This window comes from Eublepharis macularius, chromosome 2 (genome assembly GCF_028583425.1).
Source record: "Eublepharis macularius isolate TG4126 chromosome 2, MPM_Emac_v1.0, whole genome shotgun sequence".
NCBI classification, from domain to species: Eukaryota; Metazoa; Chordata; class Lepidosauria; order Squamata; family Eublepharidae; genus Eublepharis; species Eublepharis macularius.
Window position 1 is genome coordinate 44,589,705 of NC_072791.1, and position 22,806 is coordinate 44,612,510.

General features: G+C 41.9%; 1 protein-coding gene across 1 annotated transcript in view; it reads right to left on the bottom strand.

The window, feature by feature from the left end:
• The window catches only part of ESRRB (estrogen related receptor beta), a 141,015-nt gene that overhangs the window by 108,586 nt on the left and 9,623 nt on the right, over nt 1–22,806 (bottom strand). The gene's annotated exons all lie outside the window — the stretch shown is intronic.

Sequence of the window (22,806 nt, forward strand, 5' to 3'; positions counted from 1 at the left end):
CCTGCTAGATTTCCTTTTGCAGCCTCAACCCTGTCACCACTGACCTTCCTTACAGGGTCATTGTAAGGATTACAATAATATCATACATGTGAAGCTTTTTGAACACTTAAAGTGCCATATAAATGCTAATTATTATTTCAAAAAAGTAATGGAGAAGCTGTTTAATAATACAGAATTTTGTGGTGAAATTGCTGAACTTGAATTCATTCACAAATTCAGAACAATAGAAACACCCCCCTCCTTTTTTTCAGGGTTGAATAGAAACATAAGATTCTTATCTCACTACAGGTGCTAATTCCTGCTCCAATCAAGCTGCCTATACCTTTTCATCCTGACTCCCTTCTTTACTTCCTCTCTCCCACCTCCTGAGACATAAAGGTGCAGGGATCTTCATTCCTAGTTGTATCTTACAAAGGGAGCTTTGACCCTTGAAACTTTATACCCTGAAAATCTTTGTCTTTAAGGTGCCACTGGACTTGAATCCTACAGATATAAAAATTGAGCAGGAAAAGTCAGTAGAAGGAGTGATGCAGGATTACAGGAAACAGAAAGAGGGACTATAGCTTAGTTTATTTCTGATTCTACTGCATTTCCACTGCAATTGTTCTTATACAAAACAGCCATGAGCAGAATTAGCTTAGCTTTGCTTCTTGAAGTAGCCAAGTTCCATTCCCTGTATGTTGGTTTCAGCCCTCCTGCTGTTGTGCAGTTTTACGACAACCATGCATCCAAAGGTGATGCCCGCTTTCAGTGCAATTAACCTTTCCAGCCTAATGAAATGGTTTTATTGGCTGTGACGTAGGTGAGAGCCCTTTAGCTCTGAAGATTCCTGAGGATGGTTGTTTAGGCCACACAGTCTCATTTTTATTTTGCAGGCTGTGCCAAACCAATGCCAGCTTCCCATACCAATGCTTGGATGGATCAAAGGGAGGAGAGGTAGCTGAAGTCAAAACCCAGTGGGCTGCTATGCCACAGGCAAATATTTCCAGGAATGTATCCCTGCTGGGAAGAATGCATTACAGAGAAAGGACATGCCAAGGATAGGACAGATGATGCTCAGATGTGTATATAAAACCATATTTATAGCGCAGAATCAAGTCACTGCAGAGTGTGGTATCAGGGAGTCTTCTTCCACTATGCGTTTTAACAAAAAGAACCACTGCAGTTGATACAGCTGATAGTTTTGGGATTCAGACCCTAGATTAGAAACACAGCACTGCCTTCCAAAGTTTATTCCTAACCACTGCTTATACTGATGCCTTTACTGCAGATCCAGCGGTTGCCCTTAGTAAGATATGTTGTCCATCACTTCTTCATGTGCTACCTACCACCAGTATCCACTGTCTCCATTTTAATATATGTGCTGTATAAGCCTTCTGCAGAGCAAACAAGACCACCCGAACCCCATCCTTTCCTCTCTCCCTGGATTCACTCATAGCCACAATCATAGGCTTAAAATGTCAGTAAGTAAAATTCCACTTACTTGGTCTAGGGAGTAAAAAGTCCAGTAGCACCTTTAAGACTAACCAGCGTTAAGGCCTTTAAGACTAACCAATTGTATTGAGGCATAAGCTTTTGAAAACCACAGCTCTCTTCATCAGATGCATCTGACAAAGAGAGCTGTGGTTCTCGAAAGCTTATGCCTCAATACAATTGGTTAGTCTTAAAGGTCTTAATGCTGGTTAGTCTTAAAGGTGCTACTGGACTTTTTACTATTTTGTAACTACAGACTAACACGGCTAACTCCTCTTGGTCTAAGGAGCTTCCTTGAGTTTGGCCCTTTGGGGCTACCTCAGGAATTGCATGCCTTTCTTGGCCCAAGTGAAGAGCTTTGCCCTTTAAAGACAACTTACTCATTTTTATTTATTTATATTTATATACCACCTTTGCAGCCAGTCAGGGCACCACAGCAGCCAACAATTAAAAACAGAATATTATAAAAACAGATAATCAAAGTAATTAAAACAAAAACGAGAGGTGTAAAAACAGAAACATTTAAAACCTAGGGCAGGAAGAAAGGGATCATTGAGAGAACGGCAAACAAAACAAAGGACGTCTTAACCCACAGGTGGAAGATAGTGATAGAAAGGGACAGACAATTATCCTTGGGGAGGAAATTCCATAATTTTGGTGCCCCAACAGAGAAAGCCCTCTCTTGCGTTGCTACCCATCTAACATCAGAAGGATGGGGGACTTGAAGCAGGGACTCAGAAGACAACCATCGCAATCAAGTAGGTTTGCATCTGAATAGGTGGTTCTTATAGGTCCCTCTTCAGTCTTATTCCTTTGGGATCAGTAGGGAGCTCTTCCAGCCAGCACTGTGTAGATTCCCTGAGAATGTACCTTTAGGGCTTCCAAAGAGACTACAAGCTGTTCCAGGCATGGAGTTTACTGAGTCTGTCCCTATATGATATTGCTTGGGGAATATATGACCCTCTTGAAATGGACATTAGTGGATTGCCACAAATCAGTGAAAAACAGAACCTTCCCTAGTTCCCAATTTGCTTCCTGACACAATTCAAGGTGCTGGTATTGACCCTTGATCATCTGGCATTAACCACTGGCATGGGGCCTGCACACCTTAAGGACCGCCTACTCTCATGCAAATCTACCCAATCACTTCAGACATTTTCAGAAGCCCTGTTTTGGAGGCCTCTACCATTTGAGGCTAGACAAGTGGTGACCTGAGAAAGGGCCTTCTTGATCATGGCACCTAAACTTTGGAACTCCCTTCTCGGGGAGATTTTTCTGTCTCCTCTATAGTTGTGAAGATTTTTTTTGTTTGGACTAGTGTCTCCTCAGCAACTGTTATTACTCTCCCCATCTGTGGGTTTTTATTGTATCTTTATGAGTTTATATTATGTTTTACCTAATTGTTTTGTATATGTTAATGTTTGTCACCCTGGGGACCCTGAAGTGGGTAGAAAGGTGGCATAGAAATGCTTTAAACAAATGAATAAAACTTATTTGCCCAGTACAAAGATAAGATTGTGCAAGTGGGTTTGGTTGAGTCATTCACAAATGACACAGGAGCAAAATCTATTAACTTTTCCTATAGAGAAGTCTCAGAATAACAGACTGGACTTTCTTGAGTCAAGTCATGTAAAAATCATGTGAAAAGGAACTGGAAATATGAACCCTGATGTAAGAAGTTGGTCACCAAATATTTAATTTTTATAACAATGATCTCTTAGGTTGGGTTAAGCCAATCACACTCCTTCGGCCTAGTTTACCTCACAGGGTTGTTGTGAGGATAAAATGAGAGAAAGGAGAAAAATGTGTGCTGCCCTTAGTTTGTTGGCAGAAGGCTAGAATAAAAATGTACTAGGGAGATATTCTTTGAGAAAAGAAAGCTGTGAATTCCGTTTAAGGAAAAAGTGTGAAGTATATTTTAATGTTAATATATTAAATACATAAATAAAAATCTCAACAACTCTGCATTTGAGCTAATTTCACCCAGAGTGCTTCATGACAGAGCGGGGATTAGAACCCAGGTCTTCCACATCCTAGTTTGACTCCAATCATTGTTCCCCAAAAATCTGTTGAGAAGAAAAGGGGGGATCTTTCATATGTTGTCTCACTGTATTTTGTAGACTCACTTAGAATTTCCACCACTGAATCCAGATCAGCTAATATGAAACCCCTGTGTCTGACACTGCCCATCGCTACTACCAGTTGGATGGTTTAGAGAAGTCTTCAGATCGAAAAAATGAGATTCTTATTTATAGTTTATTCCAAAGTCTATAGCCTCAAATGTCAATATCCACAATTAAAGTTCAGTTGCTCCCACCCATTACAAAAATTGTGAGAAAGATGCCAACACAGACTCTGCTCTGCCCCTTAAGCCTAAGAAGAGCTGTGCATATATCAAGACTTCTGGAAATTCTCTTGTAAGTACTACTGTGCAACTAAAGAGCTAACTAACAAAATATCATTAAAAGATGCAGACAAAAAGAACAGAGAACAGTTCCCCTGGAGAAAATAGCTCCTGTGGAGGCTGGACTCTACGGCATTATCCCCTGCTGAGGTCCCTCCCCTCCCCAAACCCCACCCTTTCCAGGCTCCACTCCCCCAAATCTCCAGGCATATTCCAGCTGAGAGCTGGCAACCCTGATAGGAGGACCAAGTTCAAATCCTCATTCTGCCACAAAGCTCACTGGGGACCTTGGCTAGTCTCATTCACTTAGCTTAACCTATATTTGCTGCCTTAAGATGCTTGGACAAAGGGTGGAATAAAATTATGGATAGTTTCCCAAAGGTCACCAGTGTTAACTTAAGTTGTTTGCAGCTCTTTTTATGCCAGCAGAGATACAGAGCTTCCATGCTGAGCTGTTAAAACATTCTTGCAATTTCTAAGAAGCTTTCCCCGACTTTCAATATTGAAGTCAATGGCATCTTCACGACTCCCATGGTTGTCTACTAAATTCTATCTGCCAGGATTAAATATTTAGTATAGTACATTTTATCTCTTCCTGCATATTAGACCGAGATTACAACACTGTCAGCAAAAGCAAAATGCATTTGTACCCAATGCATGATAGCATATAAAATGCAACCCTTTATGCACAGAGCAGAAGTTATTCTCAAGACTTGCTGTCTATGAAGACAGACTAATTGCCATTGTAAAAAAAAAATAAGTCCAATATTGAAGTTTCATTATATCTCAAACCTGTTCTAAAATTTCTGTTAACCATTCCAAAATTGGCAATGCTTTCAACAAATCAGCATACATATCACACTTCATTGTGCGTTCTCACATTATCTGCATACTCACAAAACAGCAACCTTTTGTAACAAATGATACATATTCTTACAGCATTCTATCTCTTCCACATATAACCATCTTTGTGAGCACGTGCCATTTATACACTCTTATATGAGTGTATATATATATGGGCACAAACAGCATTACAAATGGAAAAAATCAATGAACAGACCACTCTGCTGCTCACGAACAGGTCGTTCGTGAGGCGCCATTCCAGCCAAACAGGTGGTCGTCGCAAGCCTTGTTCGTTGTGCTCGCCCGCTGTTCGAGAAGCTAGACACTCAGGCGCCTTCAATCAATCGCCTCAGCAACGGAGGGAGGGACTGCCTGAACTCTGTCTGCACTCCCTCTGTCACCCCAGACACCCCAATCAAAGCCCAACTTAGCTTGACAGGCAGGTCTTCCTTCCAAGCATGGGGCTGCAAAATCGGTTACAATTGGTAACATGGGAGCACACACCAGGGGGGAGGGGGGTGTTCTGTGTCCATGGGAACTCCAATCTCATCCCTGCAAACGCTGTTAGGCAGTTCTGACTGCCAACCACAGACCTCCTGCGTTTGCAATGAGACCTCTGTTTATAAAAAGGCACTGCACTCCCAGTTCTGGCTTTCACTTTTAGCAAGCAGTGGAGTAGGACAGAGCTGTTGATAGCCTTTTGGGAGAGAGAGGGAGAGTGCATTGGAGCTGGGCTTTTTTCTGTGTGTGGTGGGTGAGATAGGGAGCTATCCCCTCTGGTTCCAGGACTACTGCCAGGCTCCAGGGCCAAGCTCAGTTGGCACCTTGGCTGAGGGCTCACCCTGATTATTACTGCCTGATCTGATCAGGTATTTGGGAGTGCTGGGCTAGGGCTCTATCCCCAGCCTCTGGTTCCTTGGCCAGGCTCTGAGGCCAAGCTCTGTGGGTACCTCGGCTGAGGGTTCACACTGATTATTATTAGTATCAATAACAGTGCCTGATCTGGTGGTCAGGCTTCTGGGTGTGCTGGGCTAGGGCTCTAGCCTCAGCCTCCAGTTCCAGGGCTGCTACCAGGCCCTGGGGCCAAGCTCAGTGGGCACCTTGGCTGAGGGCTCACATTATTATTAGTGCCTGATCTTGTCAGGTATCTGGGAGTGCTGGGCTAGGGTTCTAGCCCCTCCCTCTGGTTCCAGGGCTGCTGCCAGGCCGTGGGGCAAAGCTCAGTGGGCACCCTGGCTGAGGGCTCACCCTGACTATTACTATTATTGGTATCAGTGCCTGATCTGGTCAGGCTTCTGGGTGTGCTGGGCTAGGGCTCTAGCCCCAGCTTTTGGTTCCAGGGCTGCTGCTAGGCTCTGAGGCCAAGCTCTGTGGGCACCTTGGCTGAGAGTTCACACTGATTATTATTAGTATCAATATCAGTGCCTGATCTGGTGGTCAGGCTTCTGTGTGCGCTGGGCTAGGACTCTAGCCTCAGCCTCCGGTTCCAGGGCTGCTGTCAGGCTCTGAGGCCAAGCTCTGGGGGCACCTTGGCTGAGAGTTCACACTGATTATTATTAGTATCAATATCGGTGCCTGATCTGGTGGTCAGGCTTCTGGGTGTGCTGGGCTAGGGCTCTAGTCTCAGCCTCCGGTTCCAGGGCTGCTGCCAGGCACTGGGGCCAAGCCCAGTGGGCACCTCAGCTGAGGGCTCACATTATTATTAGTGCCTGATCTTGTCAGGTATCTGAGAGTGCTGGGCTAGGGCTCTAATCCCAGCCACTGGTTTAAGGGATGCTGCAAGGCTCTGGGGCCAAGCTCAGTGGGCACCTTGGCTGAGGGCTCACAGTGTTCCCTCCTTTTCTGTCCGCTTTAATTCTAGTTTGGTGGCACAATGAGCCTTCATGTTGTGGTGGCTACCATGGGTAGTCGTGGGGTGAAGTGCAAAGGCAGTCCTCTTGGAAAGCAGTACTGGGTGTGGCTCAGGGGCAGCAGAGAATACTTTTGCTCCCCCAGATTCACCTGTGGGGGCTGTGGAAGAGGCCAAAGAGGTCTTTCCGCTGGGGAGGGAGGATCTCTCTCAACATTTTGAGGAGGGGTGGGTGACGGATCCCTGGAGGAAAGGTTTGTGTTTAAGAAACATCCCTCCCATCCCCATCCCAAACTCTTGGTGGCGTCTCTGCCTGCAGTCCACCCCTCACTCCGTCATCCGTGGCCAGGGACAAGATGTCCCTGAAGGTGTGCTGAGACTTAGCACGTGAGAGTTCATTTTCGTGTAGGAGAGTCGGAGAGATTACATCTTGGTGGGAGGTATATTGCCCCATGAAGGCTTATGAAACAAGCTTAAGATATCCGGAAGCTTGTCGGGCGGGGAAGCCCCCCACGGGGGTCTCCCATTCGTTTCTTGTTGTCCCACCTGAAGATTACAACATCATCTCTTCCCAGAGTTACAGCTCCTCTCCACCTCTCCCCGGGGGATTCCTCATCTGTTCCTGCATCATCAGCGGGAGTCCTCAGCACTGAAGTTTGGAACACTCTTACAAGAGAACTCATAAGATTGTTTTCTAGCTTGAGGGCATATATGCTATTCAGTTTTGTAACACTTTGCTGTATTTCTGGCATTAAGCTTGTTTAACAGTTATAGTTACATTGTAGCAATTGATTGTTCATTGCTTTTTGAATGAATTTGCATTGATCTTTTATAAAGTATTTGGAGAATATCTTTTGTGCAATTCAGTGCATTGTTGTGTTGCTTACCTGTTTTTTTTGGGCATCCAGATCAGAGCATATTTGTGCTATTTTATTAACAAAAAAAAACCTTCCAAAGGTGTCACAACTAATTGTCTGATCTTGAGTTCTGTAAAGGTTCAGGTTTAGGAGTCAGAAGACAACTGGGATGGCCATGAACCAGCTAATGTGATAGTAGCAGAGAAAAAACATTTCTTTGCCACTATCACCACCACCACTTTATAGGTCCTCTAATGGGCTCCATAGCATGTGCTTTCAGATTCAGTACAAGTTTCCCACCAGCGTACATTAAGTATGTGTTTATCCATTTTATTATGCCTTAGAGGGCCTAGCAAAAGAATAAGTATTTGATAGTCTGAAGTAGGAATTAAGGAATCTGTTCTAAGTGCTGTGTTTACAATTCATTCCCTTATTTTATTTAAAGCATTTATTACCCTTCTTTCCTGCAAAGGCGCTCCTATTAGCAGGATGGCAGAGGCTGAGATGCAAATCTAATTCTTTTCAGAAAGCCAAAATGAGTAATTAGAGGTTCAGTCATTTACATACTTACTATAACCTTGCCATAGGTCTGCATGACATATACAAAATGAATCCAGATAACAGTGAAATTTGCAGGCCAACCCTATGCATGTTGACTTCTAAGTAAGTCCTGACTTGTTCAATGAAATTGATTTCCAAATACAAGTGCCTTGCCACCTCGGATAGCAAAGGTTTAGTTATTGGGGGGTGGGTTATCACAGCAGCCAACTTGACAAGTGCTTAGGCGCTCCAAACATAAGCAAGCTATGAAAATGCATAAAAGAAGCTGATACCCCCAGGGGATGGCGTAGTCCAGTGTAATTAAACAGGAAGAGGAAGATGGGATGTGCTTGCAATGACCCCCCCCCAAGCACTGAGAATGGACTCATATCATCCACAGAGGAAATTCAGCACTCTGAGAGCAGATAGTGGGGGGGATCATGCAACTCCCCCTCACCTCGCATGTGTAAGAAGAACAGGACTTCACAGAAGATGCAGTCACTCATTCAATCAATTGCCCCCATCATCAAAGCAATTCTTCAAGAAGCAGGGCACAAAGTTTAATCTTTAGAAATCTACGAAGATTCATCTTTAGAAGTGTAGGTTGCCAGGATCACTATTCTTATAAAACTTGGATGTTTCTATGCCAAAATCTACTAAAATAAACCAGCAATCCTGCTTTGGTTTAAAGAGGTCACTATCCTTTATGCTGTGCCAAAGTAGTGATGTAAAAGAGTAATTAAGCTCTCCAAGGTCACAGGGGAAAGAGAGAATCTTTTGCACTTACAACTCAGCAATTGTAAACAGACAAAATGGGAAGGTGCCAGCACAGACAGAACAACACCACAGTTGATAATGATCAAGATTTAGTATAAAGCTACAGTTTTCCCCAATATCTCAAAGCTGTCCAGATCTGAGCTATACAGAGTTTTCTGGGTTATTACATCCTCTCTATAGTATGGCATTAGCACCCAAGATGTTAGGGAACAGGAAGTTCTAAACCTCAAACTTGGGTGGAGTGCAAGTGGAGCGCAAGTGAACAGGAAGGAATACATGTGAGTCTGTTCACTTGCCATTCAAGTGTAATTTGTCACTTCTAGCTTGGCCCTTGTGACGAACTCAGCTTCAGATGCTGAGATTTCCAGACAGTAAGAGAATGATTGACATGTTCCCCCCTACCCCACGTGGCTAGCCTGAAATGGCAGTTGGGGATGGAATGTTGGGGAAGCTGTCAGTTGGAGTTGGGGTATAAACAAGAGAGTGAAAGAGGGTGGGAGCCTGGCTTTAGACCAGAGAGGGTCAGCCAGAGAATCCTCTGTGAGAGGAAATGATGTTTGTGAAGCACTGTTAGTCCTCGGACTAAAGTGGGAAAAAAACAGCACTAACTCCTGCTTAATGTTTTAATATTTTTATAATGTTTTAATGTTTTTATAATGTTTTTACTGTTTTAAACTGTTGTTAAACCACCCTGAGCCCGTCTGACGGGGAGGGCGGTCTAGAAATGTGATAAAATAAAAATAAATAAATAAATTAGACTTGAGAGATGTGGGAATTATAGTGGGCCAAGGAAGTGGGTAGAGTCTCCCCTTCAGTGCCAGGAACAGGGTTATAGCTCATAACTATAACACATGCCCAGTATCTAGTAAGGGTTTGTCTCAGTGGAGCATCCTTAAGTCTGGAGAGGAGGGAAAGTCGCGCTGTGTTTGTGTTTGAGTACATAAAGTGTAACATCTGTGAAGGAGTGTCAACCTCTGAAAGAAGCCAGCAACCTAGTGTTAAACCAAGCGTTTTGTGCCTCACACCAATGAAGTTGCTGTATAAAAAACTTTCTGTTACTTAAGTTCAAACATCTGCCTACCTGCCTTTTGATTTTAACCTTCTGTAAATAAACCTTCTGTTACATTTTGAACCTCCTCAAGCCTTGCCTGCCAGTTTCTGCTAAAGGGAAGCACAAACCCCTGATCTGTCCCCTACTAAGACTTGGCTGGGTAACCAATTTGAATATTTCCTAAGGGTGGGACAAGAAGGAAAGTTGAAGCTTAACACCAACCATGCTACCAGAGGCTTCCTAGCCCAGTATACATTTTCATAGGCTTAAAGAGGAGAAGTTTTACCTCAGGGTAGGGGAAGATCAGCCCAAGCCTGAGTTGGACATGGGTTTGTGGCACCCTTAGACTCATGTCTCTATCTAATTTTGATGGCTCATCAATCAAATTGTCCCCCTTTTTCCTGCTGCATACCCAAACACCCCAACTTCCAATCTTAGCCCAAATTAACAGGCCACCCAATTGATACAGAAAACCAGTCATCTTGGTGCAAACCACCACAACTGAAGACCCTTTCTTGAGGCTTCTGGGGAAGAGCATCCCAACTGCCTTTTCCTTCCAGACAGGTTGTATGGTTTTCTCTTGTACCCACACTTGGACACCATAACAAGACATACCTACAGCCTAATTTTAACCTAGACTTACTGGTGTATGGTGGAGACAAATTTCCTTTTCTTATGGAATGTGAGCTGGTCAACATTCCTCTTTTTACATATGTCATCTTTGTTGTTGCATTTCTAGTGTTTGCCCTAGTCACTGTTCCTTTGCTTTTGTGTGTAATTTTGACAAAGCCTTGTATTAGATCTTAGAGGTCAGAGAATGGAATTAACTTTTGCCTTGCTGATGGGAGATTGTAAGCCTGACTTACCTTGTTCACTGACTGTGGGAGTCTGGGCATTGATCATTGCTTTTGTTGCTATTCCCTTGTATGTCTGTTTCACTTAAATAAATCCTTTTTATGATCAAATAAAGAAATCAGCTCAGTGGTTGCTTTGAAATTGGACAAGGGATGTTGATTCCCCAATATATTGGGCTGTAACATGGGAGGTTTGAGAGATCTCCTTTCAGCCAGTAAGTTATTCTTCCCCCAGTAATGAGGGACAACATCTCCAAAGAACCCCAGTATAGATAGCATGAAAGACCTCATGCATATGTTAGCCCTAAAGGTATTTTTGGTTTGCACTTTGGATGCAAAGAGGCTGTTATAGACTATTAAGGTTGAGGAGGGGACAGTATGTGCTATATGCTGCCTCCAGCTAGCTAGCAACAACAGAGTCTCACATTCGTGAGCATTTAATTCAAACTTTTAAAAAACACCATAGGACATTAAATAATGATGATAATTAATTAGTTCTCATATTTCATTTTTAAAACCTGAAGTGGCTTGTAATGACACCACAAAGGCTTCTAAGAGCTTGTCTAAACTTGCAGGTTTTGAGGGGGGGAGGAGTGTACAATTCTCTTCTTGAATAACCTTATTTCCCAAACCGCCTTGCCTCTATCATTGCATGAAAGTGAATTCCTTCCCTTCCCTGAGAAAGGGGGCAGGGCGGGTATTGTAATGAAAGTGATGGTCCTTACGTAACCTACGGAGACCAATACTGCATCCTGCCGGAAACAAAAGATTGATGAATTCTATAATGTGCTTTCATTGTTATTAATTTTACTGAGTGCTGCTTTGCGGTGCCTCTCCTGGAAACCAAATGGCCCTTTTGGTCACACAGTGATAGTAGCTGTACTCCGAAAGCAGGGCTGCTGGAAACAAGCAAATTGAATTATTCACAAACCTAAACTTGATCTTTTTATGTCTCATAGAGTCCCAGAGGACAAAGGTTTGAACCTCATCCCCCCTTCCTTCTCATTGCATCCCATGTCATTTTTCCCCAGTTAGAAAATGGTATGTACAGTATTTTCAGAAACAATCAATATTTGACATCAGGAGGAAAAACATTTTTCACTGGCTACTAAAACAAAAATGTGACATTGTTTGTTTGCAAGAGACCCATATTAGAAAACAGGATGTAAAATATTTAAAATCTGGAAAACTGGGCAAAGAATTTGTAGCGGCCTCTAACAAGAAAAAAAGAGGAGTGGTGCTGTACATAAAAGAGGAGCTACAGCCAAAATTTGTTATGAGAGATGTGGAAGCTAGATTTGTAGCAGTGGAATGTATTTGGAATTTAAAGAGAGTGTTGGTAGTCGGACTTTATGCACCTAACGGTGCAAAAGAAAGCTTCTTTGAGGACTTGAGGAAGCATTTAGACGACTTTGCATATGACCAGATAATTCTTGCTGGAGACTTCAATGGAGTGACAGACTTGGAACTAGATAAAAAGACTACAACGGCACAAAAGAAAAGAGGACTATTACCAAAGCTTTTTTTTGAGTTGATTCAACAAGAGACTCTCGAAGATGTATGGAGGAGAGAATATCCTAAAAGCAGACAGTTTACTTTTTATTCTGCAAGGCATTCTACATTATCAAGAATTGATATGATCTGGGCCTCAAAAGACTTAGCGTTATGGACTAAGGAGGTAGAAATAATGCCGATGGTAGGCTCAGATCACAACCCAATTATGTGGAAATTAGGAAAAAGGAGAAAAAGGAAAGCATGGAGAATAAATGAGGACTTGTTACAGGAAAGAGAGAATATGGAAATATTGAGAAGAGAGACAAAGTTTTTTATACAATACAACGTGAATAAAGAAGTACCAACCAATAAAGTTTGGGATGCTTACAAGGCGGTTATAAGGGGCATACTAATGGACTTAAATGGTAGAGCAAGAAAGAAGAAAGAGGAGAAAAGACAAGAGATTGAGGAGAAAATAAAAGCCAAAGAAATACAGCTAAAAAAGAGACCAGGGAAAAAGAAAATATACCAGGAAATTAAAATACTTCAAGAACAGCTAACAGCAATGAGTAATAAAGAACTGGAGTGGAATCTTAAAAGACTGAATCAAAAAGCGTTTGAGGGCGCTAATAAACCTGGGAAGTACCTGGCATGGCAATTGAAGAAGAAAAGGGAAAAGAAAATAATAAATAAAATTTGTGAAGACAACAAAACGTATTTGGAGCAGACTACCATTAGTAGAGCCTTTTATAAATTCTACGCTAAGCTGTATAATAAAAAAGAAGTAAATAAAGAATCAATAGCGTCATATTTGGAGAAAACCAAACTTCCAGAAATCTCGGAAGCTTGGAGAAATGAGTTGAACAGTGAAGTAACTGACGAGGAAATAAGTAAGGCAATACAATCTGCAAATCTAGGAAAGGCGCCAGGGCCAGATGGACTTACGGCTAAATTTTATAAGACAATGGCTAATGAACTGGCACCATTCCTAAAAGAGGTGATGAATGGGGTTTTAAGGGATCAAAGGATTCCAGACACTTGGAGTGAAGCGAACATATCATTGATCCCAAAAGAGGGCCAAGACCTGACTAACGTGAAAAATTATAGACCTATATCGCTACTCAATAATGACTATAAAATTTTTGCGAAGATATTGGCGGAGAGATTGAAGGGGTGGCTCTCGGAAGTTATAGAGGAGGAACAAGCAGGCTTTTTGCCAGACAGACAAATAAGAGACAATTTAAGGACAGTGATCAATGCTATTGAATATTATGACAAGCGTTGTGACAAAGAGGTTGGTTTCTTCTTTGTAGACGCTGAAAAAGCGTTTGACAATTTAAACTGGGACTTTATGTTTGCCACTATGGAAAAGCTACAATTGGGAGAAAGATTCATCAGAGCAATTAAGGAAATTTACAGAGACCAGACTGCAGCAATCGTGGTGAATGAAGAATTGACCAAGAAATTGACGATAAATAAAGGAACAAGACAAGGTTGCCCGTTGTCTCCATTGTTGTTCATTCTAGTATTGGAGATTCTGATGATACAAATACGTCAAGATGAGGAAATTCGTGGAATAAAAATAAAGGACTATACATATAAGGTCAGAGCATTTGCGGATGACATAATGTTAATTGTAGAGGACCCATTAGAGAACATGCCAAGAGTGATAGATAAGATCAAGGAGTTTGGAGACTTGGCAGGTTTTTATATCAACAAAAAGAAGTCAAAGATATTATGTAAAAATATGACTAAGCAGAAACAACAATTATTAACGGAAACAACGGACTGTGAAGTAACAAGCAAAGTGAAATATTTGGGAGTCGAATTAACTGCAAAGAACATAGATCTATTCAAAAACAATTATGAAAAACTATGGACTCAGATAGAGAGAGACTTGATTAAATGGAATAGACTGAATTTGTCATGGTTGGGCAGGATTGCAGCAGTTAAGATGAATGTGTTACCAAGAGTAATGTTTTTGCTACAGACAATACCAATCATCAGAGACTCTAAACAATTTGAAAAATGGCAGAGGAAAATATCAGATTTTGTTTGGGCAGGCAAGAAGCCTCGAGTGAAAGTGAAAGTTTTACAAGATGCAAAGGAAAGAGGCGGAATGCAACTGCCCAATCTGAGACTTTATCATGATGCAATCTGCCTAGTTTGGTTGAAAGAATGGATGACATTAAAGAACAAGAAACTATTAGCCCTAGAGGGATATAAAAAAATATTTGGATGGCATGCATACCTATGGCATGACAAAGTAAAGGTCAACTCGATGTTCCTGCACCATTTTGTACGGAGAAGTCTATATACAATCTGGAAGAAGTACAGAATTTACCTACAAGAAGGAACTCCCTGGTGGGTGGTTCCATATGAGGTGATAGACCCGAGAGCTGTTGACAACGAACGACAATGTTTGACATACAAAGAAATAACTAAAATAGAAGCATCTAAACTTAGAATAAAGACGCAAGAGGAACTATCACCGAACTACGATTGGTTCCAGTATAGACAGATCAGAGATTTGTATAACTCGGACTCTGTAAAGGGAGGTATACGAACAGAGAACTCGGAACTAGAGCAGACCCTTTTTAAAGAGGACAAGAAAAGAATATCCAAGGTATACCAAGTACTGTTGAAATGGTATACCGAGGATGAGACAGTTAAAACACAAATGGTGAAATGGGCTATAAATTTTAATAAAGAAATAACAATGGAGGCATGGGAATACTTGTGGAAAACTACAATGAAGACAACGACATGTACTAATATCAAAGAGAACATTTACAAAATGATCTATCGTTGGTACATGACACCAAAGAAGATTGCGCTAGGGAATCTGAATACTTCTAATAAATGCTGGAAATGTAAGAAGCATGAGGGCTCCCTCTATCATATGTGGTGGTCGTGTGAGGTAGCCAGGCAGTACTGGGGGGAAATAATAAGAGAAATGAGTGAAATTTTACAATTTCAAATTAATAAGAACCCAGAACTCCTGCTACTGAACTTGGGAATGGAGGGAATTCCAGCCCAACACAGGACGTTGATATTTTATATGACAGCAGCAGCTAGACTTTTGTATGCGCAAAAATGGAAAGTACAAGAAGTGCCAACTATTGAAGATTGGACTTACAAATTGCTGTATATGGCTGAAATGGACAAGATGACAAGAAAACTGAGAGATCTGGACTCAGGGCAGTTCAACACAGACTGGGAGAAGCTGAAACAATACCTGGAGAAGAAATGGGAGGTGGGAGGAAAACTGTGGCAGTTTGAGAACTACTGAAGTACTGAAGTAGAGGGGGGAGACTTTACCGGGGGGAGAAGAGATAAATGTGAATTAATAAGCAGTCAGATTAATAGATTGACATATATATAGATATATATAGGTTAACAAACAGAATATAGATAGAAAATAATTAACTATAAGGATTAAATATAAGGATTGATTAACTAACAACATTTTCTTTTTTTTGGTAAGCTTTGTAAAATGTACCAAACTGAATGTCTGAAGATACAGATGAGTCAAATTGATTGACTACGAGATGAGAGATATATAGAATTATTACAAAAAGATAGAATGAGTAACATATAGAGAATAAGTCAAATTGTTTGATCTAAATGAATGTATGATTTACATGGTTTATGATATATAGAAATATTTGAAATTGAAAAATGGGATAAATTGTTTATCTAAGATGGAAACAAAGACTTACAGTTTGGGCATATAATGTTAAAAATAGTTAAGGATGTACTGCTTAGAATAATGGAGAATATATATTTGTTTTAGATAGAGGAATCTAATAGAAGTAAGGGAAAGGAGACAAAGGGTTGGAAAGCTGTTGGAAGTCAACAAAAAGGGGGGGAAAGGGAGGGGGTTAGAGATGAAAAAATTGGGGAAAATTGAATGTAAATGTAAAAATAATGGATTCTAACCCAATAAAAAGTTTTCAAAAAAAAATATTTGACATCAGAATTCGATACGTTAACATGTTATGAAGCCAATTCCTAAACAGATCTTCTTAGAAGTAAGTCCCACTTTTATTTTATTTTAGGATTGCAGCCTATATCTTGAAAATTGAAATGCACTCTCCCCCCCCCCCCCCCAATATTGTTAGCTTTACTTGGAAAGCGCAGTGCCCCTTCTGAAAGAAGTGCAGCCTGGCAGCCATTCCTATCAAGAATGTGAGTTGAGCCAGTAAGTATTCCTTGCAGGTCTTTGCTGGATGATAGCTCCATCACCATGTTCTTTAGCCAGGCTATCAACCAAGTTATTGGACTGCTTCAGGAACATGAGGGGGAGGAGATGGAAATGAATTAATTAACAATGTGTTGATAAAATGTGCATGTCAAACAAGACAGTAAGATCCGATCCCTTCACAGTACATGGAGAGCAGTAAATTGAGGACAATTTCAAAGAACTGAAATCTCTCCTGGTCCAGAGATTATATTTCCACTAATCAATGTGACTGCCTGGGAACAAAAATGATCTGATCATTTCAAACACTAAAACATGGTACCATATGTCAAAACTAATGCCCCCCTTTCAATGTGTGATGCCTGGTACAACTGTCCAACTGCCCCTCTTAAAAGGGACCTCAAGACCTCTGCAGGGCAATCCCTCCAGCTTTGATTGCCTCCATAGTTGATGCATTTTCATATTCTCTTCCACCCACTTGGCCACATTTTTTTCTAATGTGCCCTTCAGAAACCAGTGGACAGTGTATGATCAGTCCAACTTTACTTGAACAGTGTATGATCAGAAACAGTTCTGGGATTTATTTAGCTACATATAGATTTCCTTTCAATAAACATTCTATAATACTCTGTACCAGGTCCCATGCCTTTCTGCTCCCATGCTTACTGCCTTTTAAAAAGTGGGAACTGTTACAGAAATTGGGAGCAGGCCATCATTGAGTGGTAGAGCACATCCAAGTGGTAGAGCAAAAATCAAAGTTCAGTCCCTGGCATCTCAGATTAAAAGGATTTTAGGTGCTAAGAAAAAGATCCTTCCCTGCCCAAGACTCTGGATAGCTCTTAGCAGTCACAGTAGACATGGTGGACCATTGGTCTTGCTCTGCCAGAGGCAACTGCACATGTTCAAGATATTTTACAGAGATACCCATTCCACTGATGGTGAGTAAGGGGTGGAGTTTAAGTACATACAGCTTGCAGCAAAAAAATTCCATCCTGATCAGACAACCATCAGAAAAAAATCAATGGCAGAACAGGCATTTGCATAGAAGGAAACGAATGGCCATGAGAAAGCTCACATATGCATACATTTGGGCTTGGCTCTTTTGGAATTGGCTCTGAGGTGGAATAAGGAACAAAGCTGGTCATTCTACCAAGCTTATACTGGAATTGGATTGGAGGAATCAGGGCTGATCCTTCCTTAGCAATTTCCCAAGTCTCCCACAGAAAAGTTGCTTCATGCTTCCACAATCAAGATGCCTAGATAGTTATTTGTGAGGCATTATCCTGAAACAACACACCCTGTCACTATCTATAAGGAATAATTTCTTATTATCAGAACATTCCCTTCATGAACACATCATGGTGTTCCTCATGGAACTAAGAGTTCTTAATCTTGTCAGAGAGGAATGACACTTCCAAGGAATTTTAACCTCTGATTCCTCTTTTAACAGACAGAGCAATCAGAGTTCCAAGTAAATTTGGGGACTGTTTAATGGGCACACCAGTCAGAGGTTCAAGCAAATCTGAGGGTTTGCTATCCAAAGAAAACTGATCATGTGAACAGGCCTTTTTGACAACCATGACTCAAAGCTGATTGATCTCAGACACTTGGGAGCCTGCACACAATCACCTGAAGGAATGTGTGGAGTCAGCTGCACATTTACACAGGCACACTGACTGAATAAATTTCCAACAGTTCAAAAGGTGACGTTGATCACACCTAAGATTGCCAGCCTTCAAGTGGGGCCTGGAGATCTCCCGGAATTACAACCGATCTCCAGACTGCAGAAGTCAGTTCCCCAGGAGAAGCTGGCTGCTTTGGAGGATTGACTCTATGGCATTATACCCTGCTGAGGTCCCTGCCCTCTCCAAACCCCATCCTTCCCAGGTTCCAACTTCCAAATCTCCAGGAATTTTCCAATCCAGAGTCTGCAGTTTTAATCACACCACTACATGCATAACTCCCAAATGAAGGCACCAGTTCAAAAAGATTCCCCCATGCATGGCTACCCTGGCTGTCATCCCAAAAATGGCCTGACAGATACTTACATGAGGGATACTACTGAGCATCTGATATACATTTTTTTAAAATATCTTGATTTCTTATTGTTTTTGTTAGCCATCCCCAAATACTTTACTGATATACGAAGCCCTTTTGGCAGTTTTGCTTCTTGTTGGATGAAAGACAATTAGTGGACTGGGCCCCAGATTAGTATTTTCATGGCTTCATGGACTTCCACTTGCAGAGCACAATAGGTGGATGTTCTTGCCCTCATGGAAATGGTGGCCTAGATCTCACCCAGTTCATATACATTTTAATTCTATTGTACTGATCAAGGGAGACAAAAGGTCCTTCTTACATCTTTGGAACATCTGTTCAAAGCATTGTTCTTCACTTCTGATCAGTACAATTCAATCACTGTCTGAAACCATGCAACAGTAAAATGAAACTTTGGAACTGGGACAGAACTCTCTTCAGATACTTATAGTGGCACTTCAGACTATTCTTCTAGTCAGGCACTGCTGAGTATGTTCCACCACAGCTCTACAATGCATTTCAAAATGTACCTTCGACTGCTTACTTGTAGAGTTTACTGTGCCACTTTCAGGATCTTTGAAAAGACAGTAGGTGGTCAAGAATCTGCAACAGTGTAAGAACCACCAAACAATGAGAAACATGAAAGTTCTCTATGAAAGATTAAATAGATGCAGCAGAGTGGTGCACTTCCAACCTTCACCTTAGTCCACAAAACTGACTTGGCCACCACTTTCACATTGTGACAAAGAGAGCACAACATGTTCCTTCTGAACTGAAAACCCATTACTAGCAGAATGGTTCTGAATTGTAAGTCATGTACTGAATTAAAATAAATTCTGAATTTAATGTGTTGAAGATTTATAATCATACTTGAAACAAGTTAATTTTAGCTGAAGACTGATGAGTAATGCTACATATCCTGAGTCAATTACACCTGAAATCCTTCCCTTTCTCATCCTTTCTTCATATCTCACAGTTCCAGACCTCTGTTTTTCTTACCGTTATGTTCTTACTTTTTATGTTCTTTTCCTAATGCTTGGAAAAGTAGAAAGCAGTAGGAAAAGAGGAAGACCTAAAAGGAGATGGCTTGACTCAATAAAAGAAGTTATGTCCTCCAGTTTGCAAGATCTGAGCAAGTCTGTTAATCAGGCCTGGGCTGACCATGGAGGCGGTGCCAGCAGCCACCTCAAGCACTGAACTCTGAAAGATGGCCATGCCGGCCCCCGACAACCCCCACCCCAACCCAGAAGTGGGCTGCATCCCCGCTCACCTCTCCACCCCTTCGCCGCTGCCGCCTGCCTCGGCTCAGCTCCCAGTGAGCCAGGCGCCCAGGCAGCGCAGCAGCAAGCAGGGAAGCGAGCCACCTCCCTGCCCCTTTGCCACTGCCACCCACCTCAGGTGAGGGGGATGCTCCTGTGCGATGACTTCAGAAGTGAGGGGCGAGGGGTACAAGTAAGTATCTTGCCTCAGGCGCCAGAAACCTTGGCACTGGCCCTGCTGTTAATGATAGGATTTTTGAAGGTCTTTCATTCATAGGGGCGCCATAGGTCAGAGACAACTTGATGGCACAGAACACACACACATGTTTTCCAGAGCACATACGGGATCCTTTCCAAAGGTCAGGCAATATATATGGATTTACCTCCCCCCCCCCAAAGCAACTCTTGAATTAAGGAGTTAGTTGTCACAACTTCAAACTGGAGTGTTGACATTCCATTCTACTTTGTAAAATATGTTTTTAATGTACCTCTAACATTAAATAATCTGACAGGTTTCAAAAAACAGTGAGCCAGTTCTGTGAGAACACACACACTTCCACTAGGAGGGTGCATAATGGAAAAAACAAGACAAAATTCCTCACAGAAATCGCTGGTTTGGCTTGTTAAAACAGCTTCCAGAACGTTGAAACAAAACCAGGAAACAAAATTGAAATGAGTCTCTCCCACCAAAAAGTTTGGGTGTTTTCAGTTTATATCTGGCAACAGCAGGCAGGCACTGGGCTCAACTTGCATGGCAGCATCTTGTTTTCCAAGCCAATTAAGTCCTCACAAGGGGACACCCCCCTCCCTTCCCCACCTATCAGCTCTGAAAACGTTTGGAAGGCAGACTTCAATCATAGGCTGCTATTTAAATGGCAATTCCCTGGAAGTAAGCACTGGTAACTAACATGGGACTTACATCTGAATAGACCTGCTGGGGTACATCTTGGTTTGTTTTGCAGCACTGCCCAGGCACTGGTCTGTCTCTCCTCCCCCTATCAGGGCACTGGACAATTGTTGAGGAAAAGTGCCACAGGCAGGGCGGGGACAGGGGGTGGAGGAATGGTTTGTTGAATCAATCAAACTTGATAAAAGCCCTGGAAGTCTTCAGTCATAGCTGCAATTCCAATGATACCTCCCTGGGAGTAAACACATGGGACTTACATATGACTAGACCTGCTGGGATGACTGCCCAGGTACTGGTCTTTCTCTTCTCTCCCCCCACCCCCAATCAGAGCACTTGGGATCGCCATGAGGAAATGTATGTGGAAGGGTGATCTGTTGAACCAATCGATAAAAGCCCTGGAAGACTTCAACCATATGCCACAATTTGAAAGATACTTCCCTGGGAATAAGCACAAGGAAACATGGGACTAAAGGTAATAGGAAACTGACGTGTGTCCTTCATGCATCAGCTGTCTCATCTGTTTTAGTTCTGCGTGAAAACTGGGTGGGTCGATGGTTGAGAGAGAGGACTCTGTTCTGACTGATAATTTTATCAATGCCTGATAAAATTATCTTCTTTTAGCTTCAAACAAATTGTGAAAAGCATTTCACAGCTTTCAGTTCTCCCAACTGTTATTTTGCCTTGTTCATATGCTGTTTATTTTCATGACAGAAGAATCGAACGAGAGTTCCCTGCTGCAAGAGTATCAACTCAAAATCAAAGTGGCAGGTATCTCACCTTGTTCAGAACCTTCCTTCACTATCCATTTCATGTAATGGGCACAGTTTAATGGCACTACATCAAATATTATGGATGTGGAGCCTCTCTTTAAAAGCCTATTATGGCTGTGCCCTTCTCCCAAGGAAGGAGTCTTCCATTTGAAGATTTAGATCCCCTTTATTTTCCACTGATGAAAGAGAATGGATGGATCCCTTTTGACCACCAAAAAGGCTATGCTGGGAATTGTGGGACCAATATGGACAAAAGGCATATGTGACAAAGGTTGCTATGATGACAGCCAAGCAAAATTGAGTGGAAAAGCTGGTAGGATCCAACCCAATATCTTTAACAGGAGTATCATAACCAGGAGAACCTAATGTAGCCTGCTGCTCTTTTAAATGGGCATAAGAGTAGACAAGCTGCAGTAATACTAGTGGTCCATCTAGACTAGTATCCTGTTTTCAACAAGGGATAGTCCAATGCCTCAAGCAAAGCCCACAGCTCTTTCCTGCTAACTTCCTGCTCTTCTTTTTTTCCTGATGTATAAATCTGCATTTGCTTTTCAATTGCTCTTTTTTTGAAAAATAATATCCTTTGTGACTTCAGCAAGTTCACACTTCATCTCCTCTCACACCTCATTTGGCATTTTTGTCCTCTGTGCATTTTGGCAATGCAAACTAGTTACTACTCCCTAGTTACTACTCTAGAGCTTCTTCCAACACACTCCAAATTACTCCCAAAGGACTGAAGGAATCATTACATGTACTGGAAGCATGAAACCTAAACTCAGAAAGAAGCAGCTGGTGATTGGAGTCAATAAATGCAACTGGCAGAGTTTTGCAAAATTATTATCTTGAGCTTCCCTATACCGGCAGAAGGGATCAGCAACTTGTAGCCCCCTAGGCCACATCTGGCCGCAGATGCATGTCACCTGCCCTCCCCACTACTGCCAATATTACCAGTTTAACAATAGAGTAATGGAAAAAGAAAGACTAGGTACTGAGTCTTGATGGCACACCTCTCTTTGTGGGTGGGAATTTGAGGCCTTGACATGCTACCTTTTTCTCAGAGTGGCCTAACAGGAAAATCATTTGCCCCTATTTAAAGGGTTTTTTCCTTACTCATTAGCAAGCTTTTGTCTTTTTTAAAGGTGTTACGTAGGCTTACACCAATCCTTTTAATTCTCCCCTTTTCCCAATCCTTTTGTAATTACATGTTTCATGAACACTAGAAATTTGGATTTTATCAGCCCACAGTCCTACAGAAGAGCCTACAGAGTGTTATTAGCTCTCCAGAATAAGTGGTTGGCCACTGTATCAGGTGGGTAGCCATGTTGGTCTGCAGTTGAAGAGCAAGATCAGAGCAAGATCCAGGTCCAATAGCACCTTAAAGACTAACTAGATTTCCCAAGTGTGAGCATTCAAGAGTCCCTTGGGAGCTCTGACTCTCAAACACTCATATTTTGGAAATTTAGTTGGCCTTTAAGATGCTCTTGGAC